We start from the raw sequence: 26,033 nt of genomic DNA, 5'->3' as shown, positions 1-26,033 counted from the left end.
TGTGGGGGAGGGACATACAAAGCAACAAAGAGATAATCTTATAAATGCATTAGAAACACATGCATGAAAGAAAAAACATTAAAATACATATCTAAGGTTTTACTTCCTTTTATATTTTAAATTTCCCCCCCTTTTCCTGGTCTTTCTTTATTTTTTCTCTATTCTTTTGTTCCCTTCTTGTTTTCCTGTTTTTTTTTTTTATTATCTTGTTTCCATTTTGGTTTTCTCTAGCTGGCTCATCCTGTTATCTTTTTGGATTGGTTTATCCTGACCATTACAACAGATTTGCTTACTAGTTACGAATACATATAATCTCCTTTTTTGTACCATAATACCCCTTTCTAAAACAAAAGTGAAGACATATTTAGACAGGGGAATATCTATTTATAACTTTAAAACTAATGATTTAAAGTCTATTCCATTGTAGGGTTCTGGGTTTATTTTTTACTTTATATTGTGTCATGTTGTGGTTTCAGTTTTGAGTACTTTTGTTTCCTTTGGTGCTATTTTACATTGGTTCATATTGACTCCTACAATTGAATTACTCATCAATTACAAATATACCACAATACCCTTCTCTATCCCTAAATAAAGGTGTATTTAGACAAGGGAATACCTACAACTGACAGGCTTTGTAGAGTAGGCAATATTAGTGTTTAGCCTTTCTGATTCATAGACTCTCAACCTGATTTTCTTCAGTGGTGTAAACTACAAGATCTCTCTCCGTCATCTCTTTCCTCCTTTGAAATAATTGTCTATCCCCTTTCCTTCCTTCTTTTATAACATTAGACTTTTCTCACCTATAGTTCTCTCTGAAAAACTACTCCTCTCCAAACCTCCCCTGTCTACCAACTCATTTTTTTCAGCTGATATACAAGTGTTAATATCACAGTATCTCAAAAAGACTAAACTCTAATCCTACACTTGATGCTCTCAACAAAGTCTGACCCTAGATAAAGAAATCCCAACAGAATATCAAACCATTGACTGGATGATTAAACAAAAATGAAGAGAACAACCTATTAGGAAGACCACAGTCCCTCCAAAATTAAAAACAAAAGGGTTTCCAATTGGGCAGAAGAAACCACAGATATACAAGAAAAATACCAAGTCAATGATGCTTAATACCAGGCAATAGAGTAGACAATCAAGGACCTAAAAGACAATTATTGAAATACTTTAAAAGCATGGATGATAAATATGATTATTGGGAAGATAAGAAAGCCTACACAAGGCAATTGGTGAGCATGATGACACTAACCAAAGATTATTAGAAGAATTCATGGAGTCTACAAACAAAAAGTTAAATAAATTCCAAGAGAAGGAAAGGGAGACCAATGAAAAAATAGTTGCCTAGCTAAAGGATATGAAAAAACATACAGATAAATCAAGGAAGTAAAGAAGTTGATACAAGACCTAAAAAAATCTTCATTGAAGACAGATAAGCCATCAAAAATGCCAAGTTAGAAGGCAGAGAAAAAACAAATTAATAAGGCTGACAGCTGAATAGATGACATAGAAGGTAGGCTAAGGGACTGAAAACAGATTAGATATAATAGAGAAAGAGGAGACAATTATCCAAAACAAATCCAAGAAACAAGAAAGGGGCTTGCAAGAACTTGAGGGGTTAATCCGAAGATCTAATTTAAAACTGATAGGTATAAGGAAGGAGATGAGCTGGCATCTAAAGGGATAGGGAATATATTTAGCAGAATTCTATCAAAGAATTTCCCAAACATCCAAAATGATAGGCTCATTTAGATACAAGAAGCACTTAGAACTCCAAACAGACCAGACCAGAAAAGAACATCTTACCGCCCCACAGTGTAATGTGTAATCTGTGTAATCTACAGAGGTTCAATAGAGACAAAGGAAAGGATCCTTAAGGCTGTCTGAGTGAAAATATTGATTGCTAATAAAGGAAAATCAGTCAGAATAACTATAGATTTTTCAGCTGGACCACGAAAGCAAGGAGAGCCTGGAATAATATATGCCATACAACTACCACCTGACAATTCACAGAAAAAAATGTTCCTTCATAGCCAAAGGACAAATAAAATCTTTCCATAACAAAGAAAATAGAAACAATTTATCTCCACCCAACAAGCACAACAGAAGATACTTAAAGACATATAGATATAGAAAACCAACAAGAACACAATATTGGCAGAGAAAATGCCCCTTACCCGAGAACAACTATAGTAAGAAAAGAAGAGGCACAGCCCTTAGAAGGAACATGGCAGGAACTACCAAACACTTTTTAGTTCTAACTCTCAATATTAATGGACTTAATTCTCCAGGTAAATAACATAGAGTGACTAGTTGGATTAAAAAGCAAGACCTATCTGTCTACTCTCTATAAGAAACATATTTTGTGACAAAAGCAAGCATATTCTCAAAGTAAAAGGCTGGAATACAATCTTTACAATAATTAATGTAATTCAACACATCAACAGGTACATAGACAAGAATGAAATGATCATCTTAATAGATGTGGAAAAAGTGTTTGATAAGATTTAGCATCCCTTTATGATAAAAACTATGGAGAAGCTAGGAATCCATGGAACATTCCTCATATAATAAAGGCTATATATGATAAACCTACAGCCAACATTATAGTCAATGGTGAAAAGTTAAAACCATTTCCTCTGAAACCAGAAGCAAGAGAAGAATCTCTACTCTCTCTACTCCTCTTCAATATAGTACTGGAAATCCTAGCAAGAGCAATAAGGAAGAGAAAAACATAAAGGGGATCCAAATAGAGAAAGATGGCATGATCCTGTACTTTAAGAACCTTATAGCTTCATCCCCTAAGTTACTTGAATTGTTCAAAACTTTGACAAAGTAGTAAGGTACAACATTAATCCACAAAAATCAGTAGGTTTTCTTTATGCAACAATAAGAAGACTGAGACTGAAATCAGGAAAGCAACTCCATTTGTAATAGCCTTAAAAAATAAAAACGCCTTAGTAATTAACCAAAGATGTGAAAATTTGAAAAAAAAATTGAAGCAGATTTAAGAAAATGGAAAAAAACATTCAATATACCTGAATTGGACCGATTTACATCATGGAATAATAAAAGATCCCAGAGAGCAAAAACAACCCATACCTAGACCAGTATTGGAGGAATATCAATACCAAAATTTAAATTCTATTACAAAGATATTAATAGAAACAGGTTGATACTGGCACAAGAATAGGCCTGTGGACCAATGGAACAGAAGACCCAGAAATGAACTCACAGACCTATAGTCACCTAATATTTGATAAGGGAGCCCAAACACAAGATGGAAGAAAGGCAGCCTTTTCAACAAATTATGCTGGCAGAACTGGCTGTATACATGAAGAAAACTGAAGCTAGATTGTTAATATGTCACTCTTTACCAGAATCAATTCTAAATTGATCCAATACCTCAATGTAAGGCCAGATACTATGAAAATATTACAGGAAAGGGTAGGGGAAACACTGGGGCTCCTAGGCACTTGTTGAAACTTCTTAATACCAGAACAAATAAAAGAAAGACTGGATAGATGGGATTGCATCAAACTGAAGTTTCCACAGGGCAAAAGGCCATAGCTAGTAAGATAAATAGTGTCCACAGAATGGGAGAAGAATTTTAGTATGTATGCATCAGACAAAGGCCTCATGTCTAAAATATACTTAGAGTGCAAAAATGACCCCCCCACATAAACCCTCAAAGAAACAACCCAAGTAATAAATGAACTAAAGACTTACAGAGAGACTTTTCTGAAGAAGCAGAACGTCCACTAGACACATAAATAAAAGTTCAATATCTCTAACCATAAGAGAAATGCCAATAAAAACACCACTGAGATTCCATCTCATCCCAGTTAGAATTGTCATTATGAAGAAAACTAACAATAACAGGTGCTGGCAGGGATGTGGCCAAAAGGTAATGCTATTACATTTTTGGTGGGAATAGAAATTTGTTCTGCTACTCTGGAAAACAGAATGGAAGTTCTCCAAATGACTAAACATAGAGGTTCCCTCTGACTTAGAAATCTTACTTCTGGGCATTTATCTAATTGACCACAAACCAGGACACACTAAAATACCAGCACAACCATGTTCATTGCACCATTGTTTGCTACAGCTACGATATGGAATCAAACAGGTGCCCCTCAGTGGATGAATGGATCAAAAAAGTATGGTATATATACACAATGGAATTCTTTGCTTCCATCAGAAAGAATGATATTGTACCATTAGTAAGGTAATGGAAAGACTTAGAAAAAATTATATTAAGTGAAGTAAGCCAGACCCAAAGAAACATAGGTTGTATGGTTTGTCTCATTTGTGGTAATAGAATGTTCCTATGAACCTACAGGTAAACACTGGATGGTAAAAGACAAAAAATAAACTTGGACCTGATTAATTATACAGAACTCTAGACACACATATGCATATGATCATATCAGAAGATGTTTATTGAAAATGAACTTGAAGAATTAGAAACAAAGAGTTTTTGTTATTTTGCTTTTTTGTTTTTTATTTTATCCTTAATTGCTCTATTTTGACTTATGTACCTTTTATCTTTTATGTTGTAGTGAGGGTCACAGGGAACACAGAAATGGAGGGACAAAGGTTGAACAAATGCAGCAGTGATACTCACTAGACACTGTGTTGAAAATTAACTATACAACTTGTAGAAGAGGGGGTTGGGAGGTAAAAACTAGGAGAAAATGAGGGAAGAGTGTGACACTGTTCAAAAACAAATGTACTCATTACCTGACTTATGTAACTATAACCCCTCTGTACATCATCTTCACAATAACAATGAAAAATTTGAAGAAAAAAAAAACCTCGAATAAATGAAAGTCCATTTGTTTTTACCAGTGAAAAAATCATATCAGTAACCTTGTTTCCCTGAACTGTTTTACTTGGTGTATTGCCATCATTTATGCAGTTTTCAATCAAAACCATCAATATTCTCCATAATTTTTGGAAAGGGGATCATTTTTGACACTTTGTCCTATTTTCAAAATCATGAAAAATTTATGAAAGTGAATTAGCATCCTTCTGAATGTTTTCTATGAAAATGTGATTTTTCTAGACAAAGAATGAGATGGTAGGCTATCTTGTTCTCTAGGGAAAATACTGAAAAAAAGCATGTAAATGTAAAAATGAGCACTTGGATAGAAAATCATATTTTTTTTGCTTACATTAGTTCGACAGTGGTGGGACTTCATTGTTACATTTTCACACATATTTACAATTAGTCTAACTGTCTCTATGTTTCTCTGAGCTTCCCCCTTTCCTGTTTCATTGCTCTATTTTCAAAATTGTAATCAATCTATTTTGACCATAGTCATCCTCTTTGATCCATCCTCTTTTTAGTCCAACCCTTCCTGCTTGTACCCATTTCCAGATAGAGACTGTTTTTTTTTAGGGACCATTATATTTAAGAAAGTTAAATGTGACACTATTATTGGAATATATTATGTATTTGTAATCATATATATATGATTAGATGAACTCAACTTGGTGAATATCTTGATATATATATCTACTATATATACATATCTATCTATATATCTACATAGATTTTTTTAAAACAGCACATTATATATATATATATATATACATATATGTATATATCCCTAGTCCCTCTCAAAATCATTTGAAATGCAAAAGTGCATTCTGTATGAGTGTAATTTCATAACCCTCTACATAGCTGATAGATAAACAAACTACTGCCAATTGTAGATACATGTATAGATACATATATATACATATACATATATGCATATATGTATATATAATGTGCTGTTTTAAAAAAATATTTATGTGGTACTGAGGAATTAAACCCAAGGCCTCATGCATGCTAAGCAAGCGCTTTACCATTAAGCCACATTCCCAGCCCTTGGGGTATATTTTACAATTGGCAATACTTTTGTTTATCTATTATTTATGTAGAGGGTTATGAACTTACACTCATACAGAATGCACTTTTGTGTTTCAAGTGATTTCGATGAAATCTTTTGAACTAGAGAGGGACTAGGGATAGCTGGTAGAAAAAGAAAGGGTAAAGGTTTTACCTTTTATGAAAGCTTCCAGTTTCTCTGTACTTTTGGCCCCAAATGAAAAGAACATTTATTTAAAGCATTGGCAGTGGGAAGTGACAACTGTGCCCTGGGGACTGAAGTCAAGCAGAACATGTCCGGCAGCTGAGACATCCGAGCTTTGGAGGGCAGCAGCCTGGTCAAAGATGCCCAGATGGTAGAATGTCTGTGCATCCTGGACAGGAAGAGGCCAGGCAACTAGAGGTTAAAACACAGGGATGTGTGCATGTGGGTGAATCCAAGCCACTTGTCTAATAGGCTAACAGTTCTCATGTTTCAGCAGATTCCATTTTGGAGAAACTGGGGTCATCTGACATGAGACCTGGGAGAGGGAGAATAGGTGCCACAGATCACCGGCTGCTGAAGGTTCACCACAGGCTGACCACATGGCTGACCACACACTAACCCCACCACTGTCAGCTCTGGCCTCTGGTGCAAGGCTGTGCTACCCAGCAGACAACTGAGAGTTCTGGTTTCAAAAGACCTGGGAGCCATGTGCTTGTATATAGATGTAACATAACATACACAACATATAATATATAACAGATATACTATAAATAGATATATAATATATAATGTATTACATATATGTAATTTATTTCTTACATGTAATATGGTAAGATGATTAGAAAAAGTCTAAGGTTCCTCAATGAATTATACATCTATGACTCTAGAATGTTCCATAGTCTAGACAAGGTTCTCAGCCTAGCTGAGGTTTGAAACTGCCTCACAAAACTCTTTGGTGGCTGGCGTGAGCCTGCTTGGCTTTGCCTTCTGAGAGTTCTGGAGCAAGGCCAAGCAGGGGCAGGATACAAGCCCTCTGTCAAGTCCCTTCCTGTCCTCTAGGGAGAAGTGTTACAAGATGGCAAGCTCTAAGAGGGGATAAGTAGAGTGACAGAATGCATCCAATAGAAAAGTGCTCAGGGAAGGCATATCAGCCAATTCACAATTGGTGTTTAGACAACTATTGGACAGAAAAATCAGTCTGAAGAGGCAGTTACAATAGTACCTTTGTCCAAAGAAAAATGTGAGCAATGAGAATCATTGTTCAAGGAGATGGGCCAGAGCTATGATAATGAGCTTGGCACAGGACTTCTTTTTTCTTTTTTTCATCTGTGACATTTATTTTGAAGCAATATTCAAGGTATTGATTGGAAGCTCCTGCTGTGAAATACAATGAATGTGGTATCTAGAAAACAGGAAAGAACAGATGTAGCTGGGTTATATAATCCAGCATGACACTTATTATCCGTATGAAAGAAATAACTATCAAGCTTGAAAGATGGAAAATGCAAGCCAATAAGACAGGCAGAATTCTGTCTCATTTGAAAAGATGCCTGTAATTTCTATACCTGGGAGTAGTCATTATGAAGAAGAGTGTCATTATACCAGTACTTATAATACTCAAACATTCCTTAGACTGTCACCTGACATTTTCAAGTCAGGTATAGATGTCTCATCATGATCAAATGATATTTTCTAGACCATGAACAAGGAAAACTTAGGCAAAATGAAGTGGCCAGAAATGGCTTTTCATACTCTTGTTTTTGTTGTCTTACTTTAGAAATGATGAAACTGCAATATAATAACACACAATGTCAAGAATAGATCTTTGAAAAAATCATAACATTATCTTCATAGTATTTATATGATTTGGAAATTTCTCTTTTTTCCGCTATTTCCTTTTCAGTACACTCTTGTACTTGAACAATTGAAATAAGCTGCTAAATTTCCCATTAACATAATGGTTTGTGTATCTGTGTGTTCATATGTCCTTTGGTATCTGAGTTTATGAAACATTTTGTGATACTTTAATACAAAAGAATAATTTTATTTCTCTCTGAAATATACTTTTGTTATGAAAAATTATGAGTGTTTGGGGCTTCCTACTTTTGTTCTTGCTATAGGAATCAGATCCTGTGAGAGACAGATTAGAGGCTGACCAAAGGAAAATCAGCCCCCATACCACATATTTAGTTAAAATTCCATGTAAGAACAAGAGTCCTTAATGTTTTATTTTCTAGAACAAATGTTGAATCTTTTACAGATTTTTAATACCAAATTTTATTTGATTTACTGGGATACTACCATGACTCCATTCCAAATGTTTATCTAAATCTTTTTAGATGTATATTTTTCATTATTTATAGCAATGTTCTTATTTTCAATGTGCATAGCTAAATTTCTTATCAGAAAATCTCTTCAACTTCATTACTCTTATTCTTCCTATTTTCAACTCAGTACCTGAATCACTTTAGCAATGAATATTTTAACTTTCTGAAATATTTACCTTCAAATGTAAGAGGCTCTCTTTTTTGTGTATTCAAAAATAAGTCCTGCTGGGTGCTGGTGGTTCACACCTGTAATCCTAGCTACTTGGGAGTCTAAGATCTGAGGATCTCAGTTTGAAGCCAGCCTGGGCAGAAAAGTCTGCTAGACTCTCATCTCCAATCATCCACCAAAAACAAAAATAAACTGAAAGTAGAGCCATTATTGTGCTAGTGGTAAAGTGTTAGTCTTCAGCAACAGAGCCCAGAAACAGCACCCAAGACCAAAACACACACACCCACACCCACCCACACACCACATACCCACACATCCACAAACCCACACACAAATTCCTGAGCTGAGATGTAGCTCAGTGGTAGAGTTCTCGCTTAGTATCCCTAGCACTGCACAACAACAACAACAACAACAACACAATTCTCAGTGTTTGCTTATAGAAAAATACAGCATACAGAGTGATGAGCTCAGCTTAGCTGAGATATTCTCCAGACCTCTAAAAATAACTCTCAGCTACATTCTTGCACACAACCTTGCAAATCAATGGAAAAGAATGTCATATTTCAAGATATTCCAGGCCTATGGCCTTTCTTTCCAAAACACACCAGCAATCAGTTCTTTATTTCTGAATTGGACTTCTAGCTTGACAGACAGCTCAACTTCCTTTTACCTTTTCCTTCAAATTCTAAAGCCTACAAGGGGTTAAAAACAAATGACTAATAGCACAAATTCAAGTACCTTCACAGCTGAAAAATTAATATTTAAGAACCTTCAGGTGGAGTGTTTTTCTGCTCCAGCTGAGTAGGGTAGGCTCATGTGTGGAATATTGGTCCCCAGGTTGTGGTGCTGTTTTAGAAGCTTTAGGAGGTGGGACTAGGTGACAGATGTAGGTCACTGCAGACACAACTTTGAAGACTAGATTTGGTCTAGTCCCTTCTTTGCTTCTTAATTGCCATGAGGTAAACGAATTCTTCCTATACACATTCTTGCTGCCATGGTGCTCTGTCCAATGCATGAGGCCCAGCCAACATCTATGGGCTGAACTCTTTGAAACTGTGAGTCAGACAAAACATTCCTCCTTTAAGTTGTTTGTGCAAGGCATGCTATTTTTTGTGTCAGGCATGAGAAAAGCACTTTTATGCCAGATGGTTCTTCCAGGTAAGGTCAATGTGACAGACATCACCTTCTCCCTGCCAAGTCACACCTCTCACTTGCTTGACTCAGTTCGCTTCTGAGAGGTAGAACAAATGGCTGCCAATCAGATTTTTTCCCCATTGACAAGTGATAAAAGCATACAATCCATAAATACATTTAAACCTTTTATTTTGAAATATTTCTAGCCTTATAAAAATGTTGCCAAACAAGATCTTACATATCCCTCGCCGAGCTTTTCCCAAACTAGAACATATTCCAAAATCAGGATTATCAAACCCAGGAATTTGAGGATTAAACTGTAGACTTCATTTGAATTTCATGAAAATTTTCTCTTAATACTTGGTTGTCCTAAGATTCAACCAAAGATTTTGAAGTGTTTAATTGTATGTTTCTTTAATCTGATTAAACATGTGGTAGTTCTTTTTGTCATTTCTTTCATGAGCCAGATACTTGACAAGGACAGGTCAGTTATTTTGTAGGATATTTCTTAATCTGACATCCTATAAAATAGTATTTTAGTTTATTAGCTAGGGTTCCCAAAGAAACTGGACCAGTGGCATAGAGGCATACATCCCCCTCACCCACAATCAATTTATTGTAATCAATTTAATGTGATCAATCTATTGTAATTCCATCATGCAGTAATGGAAATGGCCATGTCCAAAATCTGCATTGCTACTTTTTCAACTTGACTCCAAAGCTGCTCATTCTTGTAGAAGTAGGAAGAGCTGTTAGAAGGACAGATAATCCATTTTGAAGCCTTTCAGGTAGAGCTCCCTTTTTCAGAGGGTGGCTCAGTCTTTCATTTTTTTTATTCCCTCAGCCAATAGGATTTGTGCTCATTATGAGCACAATATGCTTTACTAAACCTACCCATTTAAAGGTTAATCTGCTTTAGAAGTATCCTCTCAGAAGCACCCAGAATGATATTTGACCAAGTACATGGCCACCCTGTGGCCCAGGCCAGCTGACATATAAGTTGCCATCACAACTGAAATGTTATCATGATTAGCAAGCATGAGGGTTATGAATTGACAGTTTGACTGGTACTATTCAGTGGTCAGGCTGAAATCTGATGCACTCAGGTAGCATTGAACACAGAATTCTTGTTTCCCTGGATTGTGATAACTTATTTATGCACAACTTCTCATTTTGCTTTCCTACTTATTCTTTCTCTTTGACGATACTGGCTTCATGACTCATTTTTCTGCTCAAAGCACCGTTTGTTTTGCTTTTAACCTTATTGAACTTTTACTTATCTTATTATGTCTTGAGTTTCAAATAGCTGATGGGCTTTTTCATGAGGAGATGATTTATATCCACATAGCTTAACTCTGAATGGATGTTGATGCTATCGGTGTCGGTGAGACTTAATCATTTGTTTCAGTAAATGATTACTCATGAAGATAAGAATATAAGCCAATAAAAATCCACTAAAATGCAGAAAATTTCTGAAAACTAATTTGCTTAGGGAAATCATTTGTTTCCTGAGCAACCGGGCCTTTTTTTTCCCGGATAGTGGATTGTACACCTGAGCAAGGATTTTGCTTATATGATACTTACTAGCTTACTTAGCGTTTTTAATAGTTACTAGATTCCTTGTCAAGAATCTCTTCAAGATACATACTATACTACATACATAAACTTCAAGCTATTCAGACACTTTGCCTAATATTTGTCTGTATTTTGCTTCAGAAACTTGCCCTATATATGAGCTCAGACACTAAGATATCCTTTCTTGACTAATTTTTCTCAAAATAGTTCAAAAAAGTCTATCAAGGAGGCTGTGCTAAAGCACATCTAGTAAACTTCTTGTTCTTTGATGAGCAGGTTTTCTTTAGGTCTTTTGAATAATCTATAGGCAATAGTAGGTGAGTCTTCCCTCTGATCCAGCTCAGCTTTTTTTTTTTTTTTGTCAGTTGTGGGACTTGAACTCTGGGACAGCCTGGGCTCTGTCCCTGAGCATTTCAGCTCAAGGCTCACGCTCTACCACTTGAACCACAGAGCCACTTCTGGTTTTATGAGTGGTTTATTGGAGATAAGAGTCTCATAGACTTTCCTGCCTGGGTTGGCTTTGAACCATCTGAAGATCTCAGCCTCCTGAGTAGCTAGGATTACAGGCATGAGCCACTGGCACCTGGCTTCAGCTTTATGTTTCATAGTAGGTTACACCTTATGCAGTTGTCCTGATTAAAAGTAAGCAAGTTTTTCCTTTTTAGCTGTGGAATGCTTTTTGTAGAGTATTACGTTCCTTTTTGTCAACACAATTCATGTATACGTGAGTATATGCTAAATGGATTAAGAGATACGAGGTCTTGACATTCGACTTACCTGTAGGAAAACTTCAAACTTTGCTTACTAATAATTAGTCCATTTTCTCTTATTCCTGTCCCAATTAGAAGTGAGAAGCAGAAATCTAGATACTTTCCTTACTCAACAGCAGCAGTGAAAGAAAGGTTCATCTACTAATTACTGAGCAAATGCACATCTTTAAATAGGCAAATATCTATGTTGGGTATTATCCAACATCTGTCTTCATTCCCACTCAATTTAGTTATTATGTAAAATAAACAGTGCTTTCCCTTGATCTTCACAGAGTCCTACCCTGTGAAATGAGCACTCCAAAATAAACAATACTTTCATTAAAATTTTTTCTCCTTGATATGCTAATATCTTCCTTCTAAGTAAATTTTGAAATACTTCATATGTAAGATTTTAATTTTAACAAGCATATGACAGGAAAGAGAGAGAGGACTCAGAAAAGACTCAGAAAAGTTGGAGTGGAAGGTCCATTTTTGACTTCAATCTATTGTGTGGAATAGCTGTTGTTTTATAATTAGCATATATTAATAAGTAAGGAAGTTTAACTGTGATTTTACATATATGTATATAATGTAGTTTGATCAAATTCATCCCTTTATTTAATTCTGAAGTTATCTTCTTTCTTTTGTCTGGTTGACAAAATATACCAAAATACACCAAAATATATTTTGGTGTAAGTAGGGTACTAAAGTTGAGATCTGTGTGTCCTTTTATGTCTAATACTGTTTGCCCTATGACATTGGGTACAATGATGTATTAGGGAATATATATTAACAAGTGGTCCATCCTTTTGACGAATAGTTCTAGTTTTCAATATCAAGTGATTTTCTTTGTCTCTTTTGACTAATTTTAGTTTGATGTCTTCTTTCTATGAGTATAGCTTCTCCTGCTTGCTTTTAGAATACATTTATTTAGGAAAAGTTCTCCATCCTTTACTTTTAAGCTTGTGTTTGCTTATGCCAGAAGAACACATTTTAAATGTTTTTTTTATTGTAAAATAATAGTATACAGAGGGGTTATAGTTACATAAATAAGGTAATGAGGGGCTGGGAAGGTGGCTCAGTGGTAGAGTGCTTGCTTGCATGCCTGAGGCCCTGAGTTCGATTCTTCAGCAACACATAAGCAAAAAGAAAAAAGCCGGAAGTGGCGCTGTGGCTCAAGTGGTAGAGCGCTAGCCTTGAGCTGAAGAGCTGAGGGACAGTGTCCAGGCCCAGAGTTCAGGCCCCACGACTGGACCCCCCCCAAAAAAAATAAGTAAGGTAATGAGCACATTTCCTATTAAGCATTGTTACCTCCTCCTTTGTTTTTCCCTACCTCTCCAGCTCCTCCCTCCCCCCCAACTTGTAAAGTTTGTTTTCAACATAGTGTCTTGTACATGTCATTGTTACAATAGGTCAATCTGTATCCTTGTTTCACCATTCTGTTATTTCCCTTCCCTTCCCCAAATTAGAAAAATGTATACACAAGATATAGGGCACCGACATCAAATACAGTGAAAAAAGAGGGGTTATTTCTTGGGGGAAGAACATAGAACAGAAACGAAAAAAATCACATAGTACATTTTAGGTATGTTAAAAACAATAGCAAGAAAGAAAAAACCAGTTGTGTCCCTATCACTTAACATAATCTTATACGGTCAAATAGCTTTTGACCTTTTCTGTTTGTCCTAGACATACATAAGTTATTGCAAATAAGGGAAACCATGGGACACATGTTTCTTTGGGCCTGGCTTACTTCGCTTAATATGATTTTTTCCAAATCTTTCTATATCCTAACAAAGGGGGGGGATGTCATTCTTTTTGATGGATGCATAGAATTCCATTGTGTGTGTGTGTGTGTGTGTGTGTGTGTGTGTGTGTGTGTGTGTATACATATATATCACATTTTCTTGAAACATTCATCTACTGAGAGGAATCTGGGTTGGTTTCTTATCTTAGCTATCATAAATAATGCTGCAATAAACATAGTTGTGCTGGTAGCTTTAGTATGGCCTTGTTTGTGATTGTTTGGGTAAATGCCCAAAAGTGGGATTCCTAGGTCATAGGGGAGCTCTATGTGGAGACTTCTGAGGAACCTCCATACTGCTTTCCAAAGTGGTTGAACAAGTTTACACTCCCACCAACAATGCAGTAGTGATACCTTCTGGCCACATCTCCTCTAGCATCTGTTGTTATTAGAATTTTGTTTATAGCCATTCTAACTGGGATGAGGTGGAATCTCAATGTTGTTTTGATTTGCATTTCTTTTATGGACAGAGAAGTTGAACATTTCTTCATGTGTTTATTGGCCATTCTTATTTCCTCTTCAGAGAAGTTTCTCTTTAGCCCAGGCTGTTGTTTCTTTGAGGATTTGTTGTTGGGGGATTTAGTTTTTTGAGTTCTAGGTATATTTTAGATATGAGACCCTCGTCCCAATGGACAAGGCTATGGCTAGTGAAGATCTTCTCCCAATCCGAGGGCTTTCTATTGATCTTGCTAGCTATGTCCTTTGCCATGCAGAAGCTCTGTGATTTCATGCAATCCCATTTGTCCAACCTTTCTTTGATTTGTTGTGTTTCCGGGTCTCTATTAAGAAAATTTCGGCCTGTGCCAAGGAGACCTAGGGTTTCTCCTACTCCATTCTGTAATGTTTTCAGAGTGTCTGCTTTGACTCTGAGGTCTTTGATCCATTTGGCGTTGATTCTGATGCAGGGTGATATATTAGGATCTAGCTTTAGTTTTTTACAGGTGTTTTAACCAAATTTGCCAGCACCATTTACTGAAGAAGCTGTCTTTCTCTGATTCTACTTTTTTTTTTAGCTCCCTTATCAAAGATTAGTTGGCTATTTGTCTGTGGGTTCATTTCTGCATTTTCAGTTCTATTGCATTGGTCCTGATGTCTATTCTTGTGCCAGTACCAAGCTGTTTTAATTACTCTGGCTTTGTAGTAGAATTTGAAATTTGGTATTGATATTCCTCCAGCACTGTTCTTTCTGCTAAGGATTGTTTTTGTTCTTCAGGGTCTTTTATTGTTACATATGAAATTTTGGGTTGCTTCTTCTATTTCATTGAAGAAAGAAGTTGGAATATTGATAAGTATCACCTTGAATTGTCTATTGCCTTTGAAAATATTGCCATTTTCACGATGTTGATCCTTCCATTCCAGGAGCTTGGGAGGCTTTTCCACTTCTTCAGCTCTGCCTTAATTTCCTTTTTTAGGATTTTAAAGTTTTCATTGTAAAGGCCCTTCACTTCTTTTGTTAACACCTAGGTATTTTATTTTTTACAGGGCTATTACAGAAGGAATTGCTTTCCTGATTTCAGTAGTGCTCTTCTCTTGTTGGCATACAGAAAAGCTGTTGATTTTTGAGGGTTAATTTTATACCCTGCTACTTTGAGAAAGTTTCAAATCAGCTTGAGTAATTTGGAAGTGGAGTCCATGGAATTCTTTAAATACAAGATCATGTCATCTGCAAAGAGGGAGAGTTTTGCTTCATCTTTCCCAATTTGGATCCCCTTTATGTTTGCATCTTGTCTTATTGCTGTAACTAGGCATTCTAATACTAAATGGAAGAGTAGTCAAGAGAGTAGACATCCTTGTTTAAAGGAGATGGCTTTAGCTTTTCACCATTAAGTATAATGTTGGCTATAAGTTTGTCATACACAGCCTTTATTATATTGAGGAATGTTCTATGGATTCCTAGTTTTTCCAGAGCCTTTAACATACAGGGGTGTTGGATCTTGTCAAATGTTTTTTCTGCATCTATTGAGATAATCATGAAAACACATTTTTTTTTTGTAGGCAACAATGACTGGGTCTTATCTTTAGTTCAATCTACTAATCTATGTCTTTTGACTGAAGAATTAAGATGATTAGCATTTTAAATAATTAAAATTTAGCATTAGTGATTCCTGTTATTTTACTGCTTTGTAGATTCATCCCTACATGGATCGCTAAGATCTGAGAATATGAGAATGAGATATTGATACTGACAGAGAAAAAGCATGAGAGTGAGTTTGTGCTCTGAAAGGGCTGGTATGAAATTATATATCATACAATGCTTCTCCTGCTCAGAAATGGGGAAAAAATCTTAGGATCTTTAAAAGAAACTGAAGTGATGATGATACTATAAAAAGGAATGTCCTGTTGGAATTACCTCCTTCCCAGTTCGTTCTCATTATAGAATGCAGAAATGGACTGAGTTGAAAGCACTCCACTAGCTATGTCTTCCAATCCCCTGTGTGCCTGCCTTTAGTTCTGGCTGGAATTATGGCCTTACAGTGGGGGTCATGCCACCATTTGGTGTGGACAGTTTTGTAGTCTACCATGCATTTTCTGGAGGTTATAATGAGAAGCCTTGAAATTTGTACAGGCAATCTGATCTGTAACTTGTCTTAATTAAGCTACAGATTAGATCTACCCAATTTGGTCCTATTTGTTATGCATGGGATTGTGTATTTCTATCAGTTCTACAAGGCTGAAAAATCTATTAGGCTGAAAATCTGGATCTATTGTTTGTTAGTTGTGATTACATACATGTATATAACTCTTGAACCTTTATTTGCACATCTTAACAAATGAAGTTGATAATAGCATCAAAGCAAGATTTTTTTTTATTGTGAAAATACACAGGGGTTACAAGGACATGGACAAGATAATGAGTACATTTCTTATCAAGCATTGTTGCCTCCTCCTTTGTTTCCCCTTCCCATACCTTCCCATCCCCATCCCCCTCACCAAAGTTGTAAAGTTCATTTTTCGATCTAACGACTTGTACATCTCATTGTTGCAATGGGTCCACCTGTATCCTCAAAGCAAGATTTCTATGCTGGTCGAATGTGGGAGGTGAAAGTTTCTAGGAGGAAATATTTATTGACATGTCATTCTTCTCTTATTTTTCTTTCATTCTTTCAATTGTGCCTCTTTCTTGACTGTCTGCTTTCCCATTAGATCACCTTTATGCCCTCTCTACTTCTTCCTATCCTTCCTCCCTCCCTTCCTTATATCTTTTTGTTTTTACTTTCCATAATGAAAGATTGATTTAGGTCAACTAGCAGAGCACAGGGGAAAGCTCTGCATAGTCATGAAATATATTTTGTAGCTTTCTTGATAATTTGTCTGTCTGAGATCTTCCTCAGATCTCAGACTCCTTAGCAGCTTGGCCTACAGGCCTGAGACAATCATGCTTGACTTTTCTAGTTCTTTAAAAAAATGATTTTCCATTTTTCCACAAAACTATTTTTCAATATAAAACTTTGAAGAAATGTCCCATAACTTGCTATATATTGATTCAATATATCTATGGTGCTCCAAGGAATGGATCTTGAAGGTGATGATATATATTTTGCATTTCAACAGTTCTGTTGATTTAAGATATCTTGAGCTATTATTTAAAATGTCCAGTTAACTGTACTAACTTTAAATCTCTGTTTCTAGAGACATTTTATTCTTTTTTTTTTGTCAGTCGTGGGGCTTGAACTATGGGCTTGGGCACTGTCCATATGCTCTTCAGCTCAAGGCTAGCGCTCTACCTCTTGAGCCACAGCACCACTTCTGGTTTTCTGGTGGTTTAGTGGAGATAAGAGTCTTATGGACTTTCCTGCCCAGGCTGGCTTTGAACCATGATCCTCAGATCTCAGCCTCCTGAGTAGCTAAGATTACAGGTGTGAGCCACCAGCGCTTGGCCTCTCTTTTTTTTTAAATTGTTAGTGGGAGTTTAAATATGATACATTAAAAACTTTATTATTTTCCTTTGTTCCCTCCCTCCTTCGCTCCTTCCTTCCCTCCCTCTTTTCAGTTCCTCCCTCCCTTCCTTCTTTTCTACCTTCCTTTCTTTTTCTATCTTGAATATCAAATTCAATCTCCTCATTCTTAGTTTTAGTGTACCTAAAGAACCTCCATTGTCATTTAGCTTTTTTTCAACTGCATGTTATTTGAACTTGCCAGGCAAATCAATTCAGCCTGCTCACACTACATTAGACTCTCCATCACTCCCCAAATTCTGACACCTATCTACAAATGAGTACTTTCCCTCCTTATTTTTTTTTTGTGAAAATACCATACAGAGGGCTTATAATTACATGGGCAAGATAATGAGTACATTTCTTATCAAGCATTGTAGCCTCTTCCTTTGTTTCCTCTTCCCATCCCTTCCCATCCCCCCTCTACCCAATCCTCTCCCCTCCCACCCCCACCAAAGTTGTAAAGTTCCTTTATGGACATAACGACTTGAAAATCTCATTGTTTCAATGGGTCCACCAGTATCCCTATTTAAACGATTTGTTTTTTTCCCTTCCCCTCCACAAATTATACCAACATCAGATACAGTGAAAGCAGGGGTTATACCATGGGGGAAGGACATACAAAGCAACAACGAAATAATCTTATAAATATGTTAGAAACAATCACATGAAAGAAAAAAAAATTGAATCCTTATCTTGGGGTTCATTTTCCTAACATCAACTTATCTGACCTTTTCTGCTTGACTCAGACATATACTAGTTATTGCAAATAAGGGAAATCATGGGACCTATGTTTCTTTGGGCCTGGCTTACTTCACTTATAATTTTTTCCAAGTCTTTCCATTTCCTAACAAATGGGGCAATGTCATTCTTTCTGATGGAGGCATAGAATTCCATTGTGTGTGTGTGTGTGTATATATATATATATATATATATATATATATATATATATATATATACACACCACATTTTCTTGATCCATTCATCTACTGACGGGCATCTGGGTTGGTTCCATATCTTAGCTATACCTCCTTATATCCTTTGGATTCTAACCAGTGCTCACATACACAAAGTATTTACCTGGTTTCTAAGATCTAGTGTGGACAAAAAACAATAACAAAAAATCCTGCTTGTTCTTTCATCTGTTCTTAGCATTGCTTTTCTCTCTGTTGCCTCATTCAGTGACAAGGTGTATGTGGGGGAAACATAAATGGGAAAATAAAATTATTATTATGCATGTAGTCTCTGAATGTTTGGTATTTTAAAAAGTATAAACTTTTCTGGAATGAAGAAAAAGGGAGGAAAAAGTAAAATTTTGAATTCATTTTTGGAGTTTTTATTTCAACTTAGTTACTTTAAAATAAGCTTTCAGACATTAGTACTTGTGTATTTGTGTAACTAGGCAGATGCTATCTATACTTCTTGGAGGACTTTTGGTGTCCTCCTCATTAAGAGCATGAGCCATGTAGATTTTTGGGGACCTCTATTGGCAGTTCTAAAGCTGCACTGATTTTCATGAGATTGTCCATTTGGTATTTTAGAAAAGTATTCTATTAATAACAATTTAAGGAAATCAACTCTCAATTTGAAGAAAAACATTGGTTCTACTTGAATTTGGTAAGGGGGAAACTAGCCATCTCTTTAGGCTTTAGTTTCTCATTGATAATTGGGTTATTTCTACTCCTGTTTCTTTTCTTTTTTTTTTTTTAATTGTGAAACTACCCTACAGAGGGATTACAATTACATGAGCAAAGTAATAAGTACACTCCTCCTTTGTTTTCCCTTCCTATCCCTTCCCATCTCTCCCCCCCACCCCCCGCTGCCAAAGTTGTAAAGTTCATTTTTTGACGTAATGTCTCATACATCTCATTGTTGCAAGGGCCCACCTGTATCCCTATTTAAACAATTTGCTACCCCTGTTTCTTAACATGAAGGAAGTTCTATTACTTTTCTTAAGACTACTGAACAACAGTCAGTCAACTAGTGAATTAATAGGGCATCTTTCCTGGGTAATTTATAAATCATAAATGATGCTTATTTGTTGCTTATCATTTTGTACTGTGACTTGAACTCAGGGCCTCATATTCTTGGTTGGCATTTTTGCTGATGGTTAGTGCTCTACCACTTGAACCAGTTCTCCATTTAGGCCACACTGCCATTACCAGCTTTATGCTAGTTAAGTGGATATAAACCTCATGGATTTGTGTGCCCTGGTTGCCTCTGAATTGTGATCCTCAGATTTTGGCTTCCTGATTAGCTAGGATTATAGGCATGAGTCACCAGAGCCCCTGTGCTCATCTTAATGCAACATCACATAATGTTAAATGATGTGTAAATTTTAAACCCTAAACAAGTATAAGACACTGTAATGACTAATAATGAAAATAGCAAACTGAGGGTAACAGTATATCTGTAATCCTAGCTATGCTAGAGATAGATAGAATTAGTATTCTTAAAGGCTACTCTGGGCAATGGAGAGTCCATTTTGAAAAAGAAAAAAACACCTCTTCCCTTACTTAAAGCCACCATCTATGAATGCTGAATACCTAGCATTCTTTCTATGTTAAAGACTGTCAAGATTCAGGTGTTCATAGTCTGAAATCTATTTTGCTTAGTGTGGAATTGACTAGTCTTAACTTCTGACCTCTGGCATGATCTCTGTTTCTGATCACTAAGGTAAACTTGTCACTTGTAATGTTATTGTGGAATTACTCTGCTTAGCATTTTCCTCAGGTACCACATTATATTCTCATTTGTCATTCAGACACTTTCATCACCACATGGCCTCTTGGATTCTGTTATCCTCAGCTCCAGTGACAGAATCAGAACATTCCCCCAGATAACTTCTTGACTGAATTTTCCTCAATGCTAAGGTTTCTGTTTATGATGCAGTGCCATCCGTAAGAAGTATCCCATGATGTCCTTAGTAGCTCCTAATAGTTGAGCTGGAATCACTTCCAGATTTACCAGGTAGCCATTCTGTTGAGATTGGCCAGGAAGAAAATGTTCTTTTTTTTGTATGTTTTTTTATTGTAAAACTGCTGTACAGAGGGGTTACAGTTACATGAGCAAGGTAATGAGTACATTTCCTATTGAACATTGTTGCCTGCTCCTTTATTTTCCTCCAACCATCCCTTCCCTCCCACTTCCACAACTGCCTCCTCCTCACCTGCTGAGAAAAATGTACTTTTAAATGCTGTCAAGAATTGGTGCTGGTAGGGAAGTTTTTCCGCAAAAGGTCTGGTATGACAGATTTGGTTGAGGATCCATGAATGACTAGAAAAGAATGGATAACAGAGAAATGGAAATTCAGAAGAACAATTAAGAAAGCTAATTTCTAAAACTTCTCGCAGCTCTTTCTTATTACTTTGATATGCTTTGCATTTCATTGCATTAGAATACTAAGCTCCTGGTGGTTAGGAATGGTATGCAACTCATTTTCTTTTCTTAGACTCAGCAGAGTACCTGGCAATGTTCTAGGCATTCAAAGTCGTCTTAGTGTAGCAACATTAATTTTGCCTATGGACACTTATACCCATAACTCTAATTCAAGACATAAGAGTTCCTTGTTTGGATCAGCTTTTAACAATTAAATCTTATATATATGGTTGATTATTTTAATTATGTATGAAAGGACTTTCTGCTTCATGGTATGAATTGTATCTTGGGAGTGATACCTTGAAGGGAGAGTGGGGTCACATTGTGCAGAACATTGAGATTACGCTTAACTTAATTGTTTGAGTAGTTACAGGAAGATTCTGTGTGGGGGAGTGACAAAAATAGGTGTGTAATGTAGAGACATTAATGTGTTAACAGTCTGGGGGGCAGAAGGGAGTTGAATCAGGTAATAAAAATGGCCTGAAGTAGGTCATACAAAGTGAGGAAAGTTAACAAAACTAGAGATGTGTGATAGTTTCTGGAAATAATCAAAAACTCTTTTGAAGGAGAAAGAAGAAAGTGATAATTATTCAAACTATCCCAGGGGATAGGATGTTTTAGGAAGGGAGCTTTTTTCTTTTATAAAGGAATAGATTGGCCTTACTGACATATGGTGGCTATCAAATGGGCATTGTCATGGTTTGCTATGAAGCTTGCCCAAAAGGGCTCATATGGTAAAGGCATAGTTCTCAGTGAGTAGATCTAATCACTGAGAAGTGATTGGAATGTGAACTTCATCAATGGATTAATTAATTCATTTTTGAATTCATAGCTGAATGAGCTATTGGGAGTTGGGACGTCATTGGAAGTAGAGGGTCCCAGGAGCATGCCTTTGCAAAGTGTATCTGTCCTTGGCTCTTCCCTATTGTTGCTACTTTCTGCTTCCTGGTTGCCATGAGATAAACAGCTCTGCTCCTTCCACTGCAGATTTCAACCATGGCATACTTCCTTATCTCAGGCACAGAAGCTACAGCTTCAGCCAGGATAGATGAAACTCCTGAATCCAAGGTCTAAAACAAATCTTTTCAGCTTCAAATTCTTTTTCACAGACATTTTGTTAGAGTGACCAAAAATACCAGACTAATCCATGTATTTAGGGTGTGAATTCCAGATGTTTCCTTGGTTAAGTCACTTCTCAGAGGCTCAGCTTCTGTAACTGAGAGAAATGATAAGAGTTTGTGTGTATGCATGCACGTGCTTGCAAACATGCACACATGTGCAGTGATACTAGGGTTTGTAATCGGGGCTCTGTGCTTTCCCTTGGTATTTTTCCTGGAGGCTGGTGCTCTATCACTTGAACCACAGCTCTACCTCCATCTTTTTGCTGATTAATTGGAGATAAGGGTTTCATGGGCTTTTTTTTTTAATCTTGGCTGCTTCAACTCATGATCTTCAGATCACAGTCAACTTGAGCAGCTAGGATTACAGTTATGAACCACCAGCGCCTAGCCAATAATAAGGATTTTGGAGTAAAAGCATTTTAAAGTTCTTCCCTACGCATTCTGAATCCATTTGTTTTCAGTTGCTTTGATAACTGGGTCCTTGGAAGTTCAAAGCGTAATACCAATATATAGATATGAGTATACTCCTAAAGTGAGTCCAAAACAACAATGTTTAGTACAGTCCTGCTTTGCTGTATTGTGGTTCACTTATTGTGGCTTAACTGTATTGCAGGGTTTCTGTATAATGGAGTTTTCACCATATCACAGGATTTTGTGGTTTATAGGTATTTATATAATATTCGTGATTTAATTACTTTTGCCTAAAGATTTAAAACAATATAAAAATAAAAATGTTAATTCAAACTCATTAAAAGAATATTAAACCAAAATAAAACACAGTATATATTTCATTGGTAGATGAATACCATATTGTACACATGGAAATGTAATATGCCACTACCACTTGTGCAAGTTTGTCAACATGAGATTGTACACTGCACACTATTGGCTGATGGAATGGGCACTGTTTGGCTCAGTGACTTTACATTGGTCTGTTTTCTCTCTTGCCCCGTGCCCATGTGTTCAGTCTTTTCTTGTCTACTTCACATTGGTATCTGATTGCTGTGCATAGTGTTGCTCTGCATTGTATTTCTGGGAAGTCTGAATTTATTTCAAGCCCTGTGATGCCATCCAAATGTTCTGTGCCTTCCAAGATGTCTGGCAGTGAACCCAAGTGCCAGAGGAAGATGCTTACCATCAAAGAAAAGGTGGAACTTCTTGACATGTTAAAGGAAGGCAAAGGTTATGTAGCTGTAGACTGCCATAATGGGATCAATGAATCTACTGTTTGCTACAAGAAGAAAGATGAGAAAAATATTAGGTCTATGGTAATGATGACTTTTAACAAGACTGTAAAGAGCGTGGTCACTTCCTGCAATAAGGCTGTGTGAGGATGGAGTCTGCATTGGCCCTGTGGATAAATGACTGCAGGAAAAAGAATATCTTGGTGGATAGCAGCATGATCTGGATGAAGGCCAAGTAACTTTATGATAGTTTTGTGGAAAACATGGATGTTCATGACAGTGATGAGGATGAAGACCACGACGATGATGAAGACTCAGGGTGGTCAAGTGCTTCTCCTACAGACCAGCCCCATTCAGTGCCATCAAGGGCTGGTTTGGGAAATTTCCAAGGACTCAAGAATGTTTCTCTGCATGGAGAAGCTGCCTCAGTGGATAAAGCCAGAACTGAGGAGTACATGAGTGGCATGTTCAAATCCATCATCTAGGAAGGGGAGGTTATAGGTCTGGACATGGATGAGACAAAGTCAGCAAGTGAAGAAGGGGATAAGGAACAAGACAAACTATGGGATGGAGAAGAGAAGGAGGTTGGCCTAGTATCTGATTGTCTTGTAGCCATCATCAGGATTTGGCCAAAGAAATTCAGTGAATGTCTGAAGAATGGGACGCCTAGATGCTTCATTCATTGACCTTAATAAATTGAGAGTAGCATGTAGTGTATAAAAACCTTCTCACTCAGAAGAGAAAACAGCACTAGCAACTTCCCATGCCTATGTTCATCACATGAACAAAGAGATCAGTTACACCTACACCTTTAGTGGAAATAGAAGTTATGGCCCAGGGTAAAGCACCCGATGAAGTGGTGCCTTTGGAAAAGCTGCAGTGCTCTTCTTAGCTGTGCAGTACATTCATCTCACTGTCATCAACTTCATTGCCATCAGTACCACACAGCTACATAATTCATGATCTTCATCATTCAAGTTATTTATAATAACTGCAGCAAATGGCATAGTACTTCATGGTCCTTGGGTTGCTTGTGGGAGAGTAGGTTCCACAGTAAATAATCATTCTATGGTCTTGAGACTCTTCCTTATTATTATGGACCTGTATGTTTTCTTGCTTTATGCTGTCAGATTCTGGTGTGACATATAATGATGAGTCTAGCTTGGCAATATTGAGAGAAGACAGAGTCTTTAAAGGAGTGATGGATACGGGGTCCTCATCAGGACTTTCCTGGATATAGTTTCTGTATCTGGACAAGAATGAGGAGAACTATCACAAGTAATGAGAATGAGAATACACTTCGAAGAGAAAAATAGAGAGAGGACAAAGGAGGACATAAATGAATTTCGGGGCAATTTCCCTTTCCGTGACTATCCAGAAGAGAAAATGGAGGGCAGAATGAATTGATCAGAGGGCATGGGTAGGATTAATCTGGTGGCAGAACAGCAATTCAGAAAGGTTGCTGTATTTATTAAGAGACAGGGTGAAGTGGCAGAGTGGCACAGTTTCAGAGATACTGCAGGGGCGCTGGAGCCCTGGAGGGTGGGACATGGTCCAGAGTGAGAGTTACAGTGGAGGGAATAAATAGAATCCCATCAATTCCATTGCAGTGCTGATATTAACCTAATTTTCCAGAAAAGTCACATCTTCTAGTCTCATGACATTATAGCTGCCAGTGTACAAGAGTGGGCAGAGTGGCTTTGCTCTTATCTTCTATGGGGAAATGAACTTTCATTGTAATGACTTTTTATTTCCATCACTGAGTAAAATACTTTGGCGTCTTTAACTTCCTATCAGTGCCCTAGGCTTGCTTTTCTGTGAGCAACTACTTTTAATTCTAATCAATAAGAGAATAAACCCTAAGGAGTGTATTTAAGGTTTCGAACTGATTGCATCCCCAAATCAAGCAGAGCATTACCAGATGCTGCCATGTGCGGCATAAATTCAATAGAAATTGCTGTGTTCATTAGCATCACTGCCTATTGTTATGGCCATGGACAAATTCTATCTTTCATTGCCCATTTTGCTTCAGTTCTTTGACTTAATTATCCCCATCCCAGAGAGAAACTCCATTAGCATTTGCAGATGTCAGTGTAAATGTAGAAGGAACATACTTTAGGATGTGCAACAATCAGGCAAAACCCTGGATATCCTGGTGCTTGTAAAATAATTTCAGGGGTGAAAAGAATAGTTTCTGTTGGACAGATATAAAATCCTACAAAAATGCTAATTAAGACTTTAGTTAAATGTTATATTAAGTTGTTTATGCATTGTCTTCATCTTGCAAAAAAAATCTGTGGAGACTAGCAACAAATGTACATGCAATGAAATAATGAAAAGCAGAATAGAGATAGAAAATCCGCAGCTGAGAAAGTGGAATAATATATTTATGTCAACTGTGATGAGGCTAGTGATTTTTCTCTGAGCTCCCTGATGGAAAGGATGAAGTACATAAATGTAGATAGAGCTCTTGTTGTTGGAAAAATCTAAATGTTTTAATTTCTTAAGGGAAATAAAAACTTTCTCAACACTATTAATTTAAAAATTGAGAAGATGATATATGGCACGTTGTAAAGGGTCATTGAGTAAATAATTTAGGATAACCTAGTATTTTTAGACTAATTGCAAGATCAGTCTAAAATATCATTGGGACACTTCTGGAAGTGACATTTGATGGATCCAGGAGAATATATTTTTTTTTTGTCGGTCGTGGGGCTTGAACTCTGGGCCTGGGCGCTGTCCCTCAGCTCTTCAGCTCAAGGCGAGCGCTCTACCACTTGAGCT

This window comes from Dipodomys ordii, unplaced genomic scaffold (assembly GCF_000151885.1).
Source record: "Dipodomys ordii isolate 6190 unplaced genomic scaffold, Dord_2.0 Scaffold30, whole genome shotgun sequence".
In the NCBI taxonomy this organism is placed as follows: domain Eukaryota; kingdom Metazoa; phylum Chordata; class Mammalia; order Rodentia; family Heteromyidae; genus Dipodomys; species Dipodomys ordii.
This window is presented reverse-complemented; position numbering follows the sequence as displayed.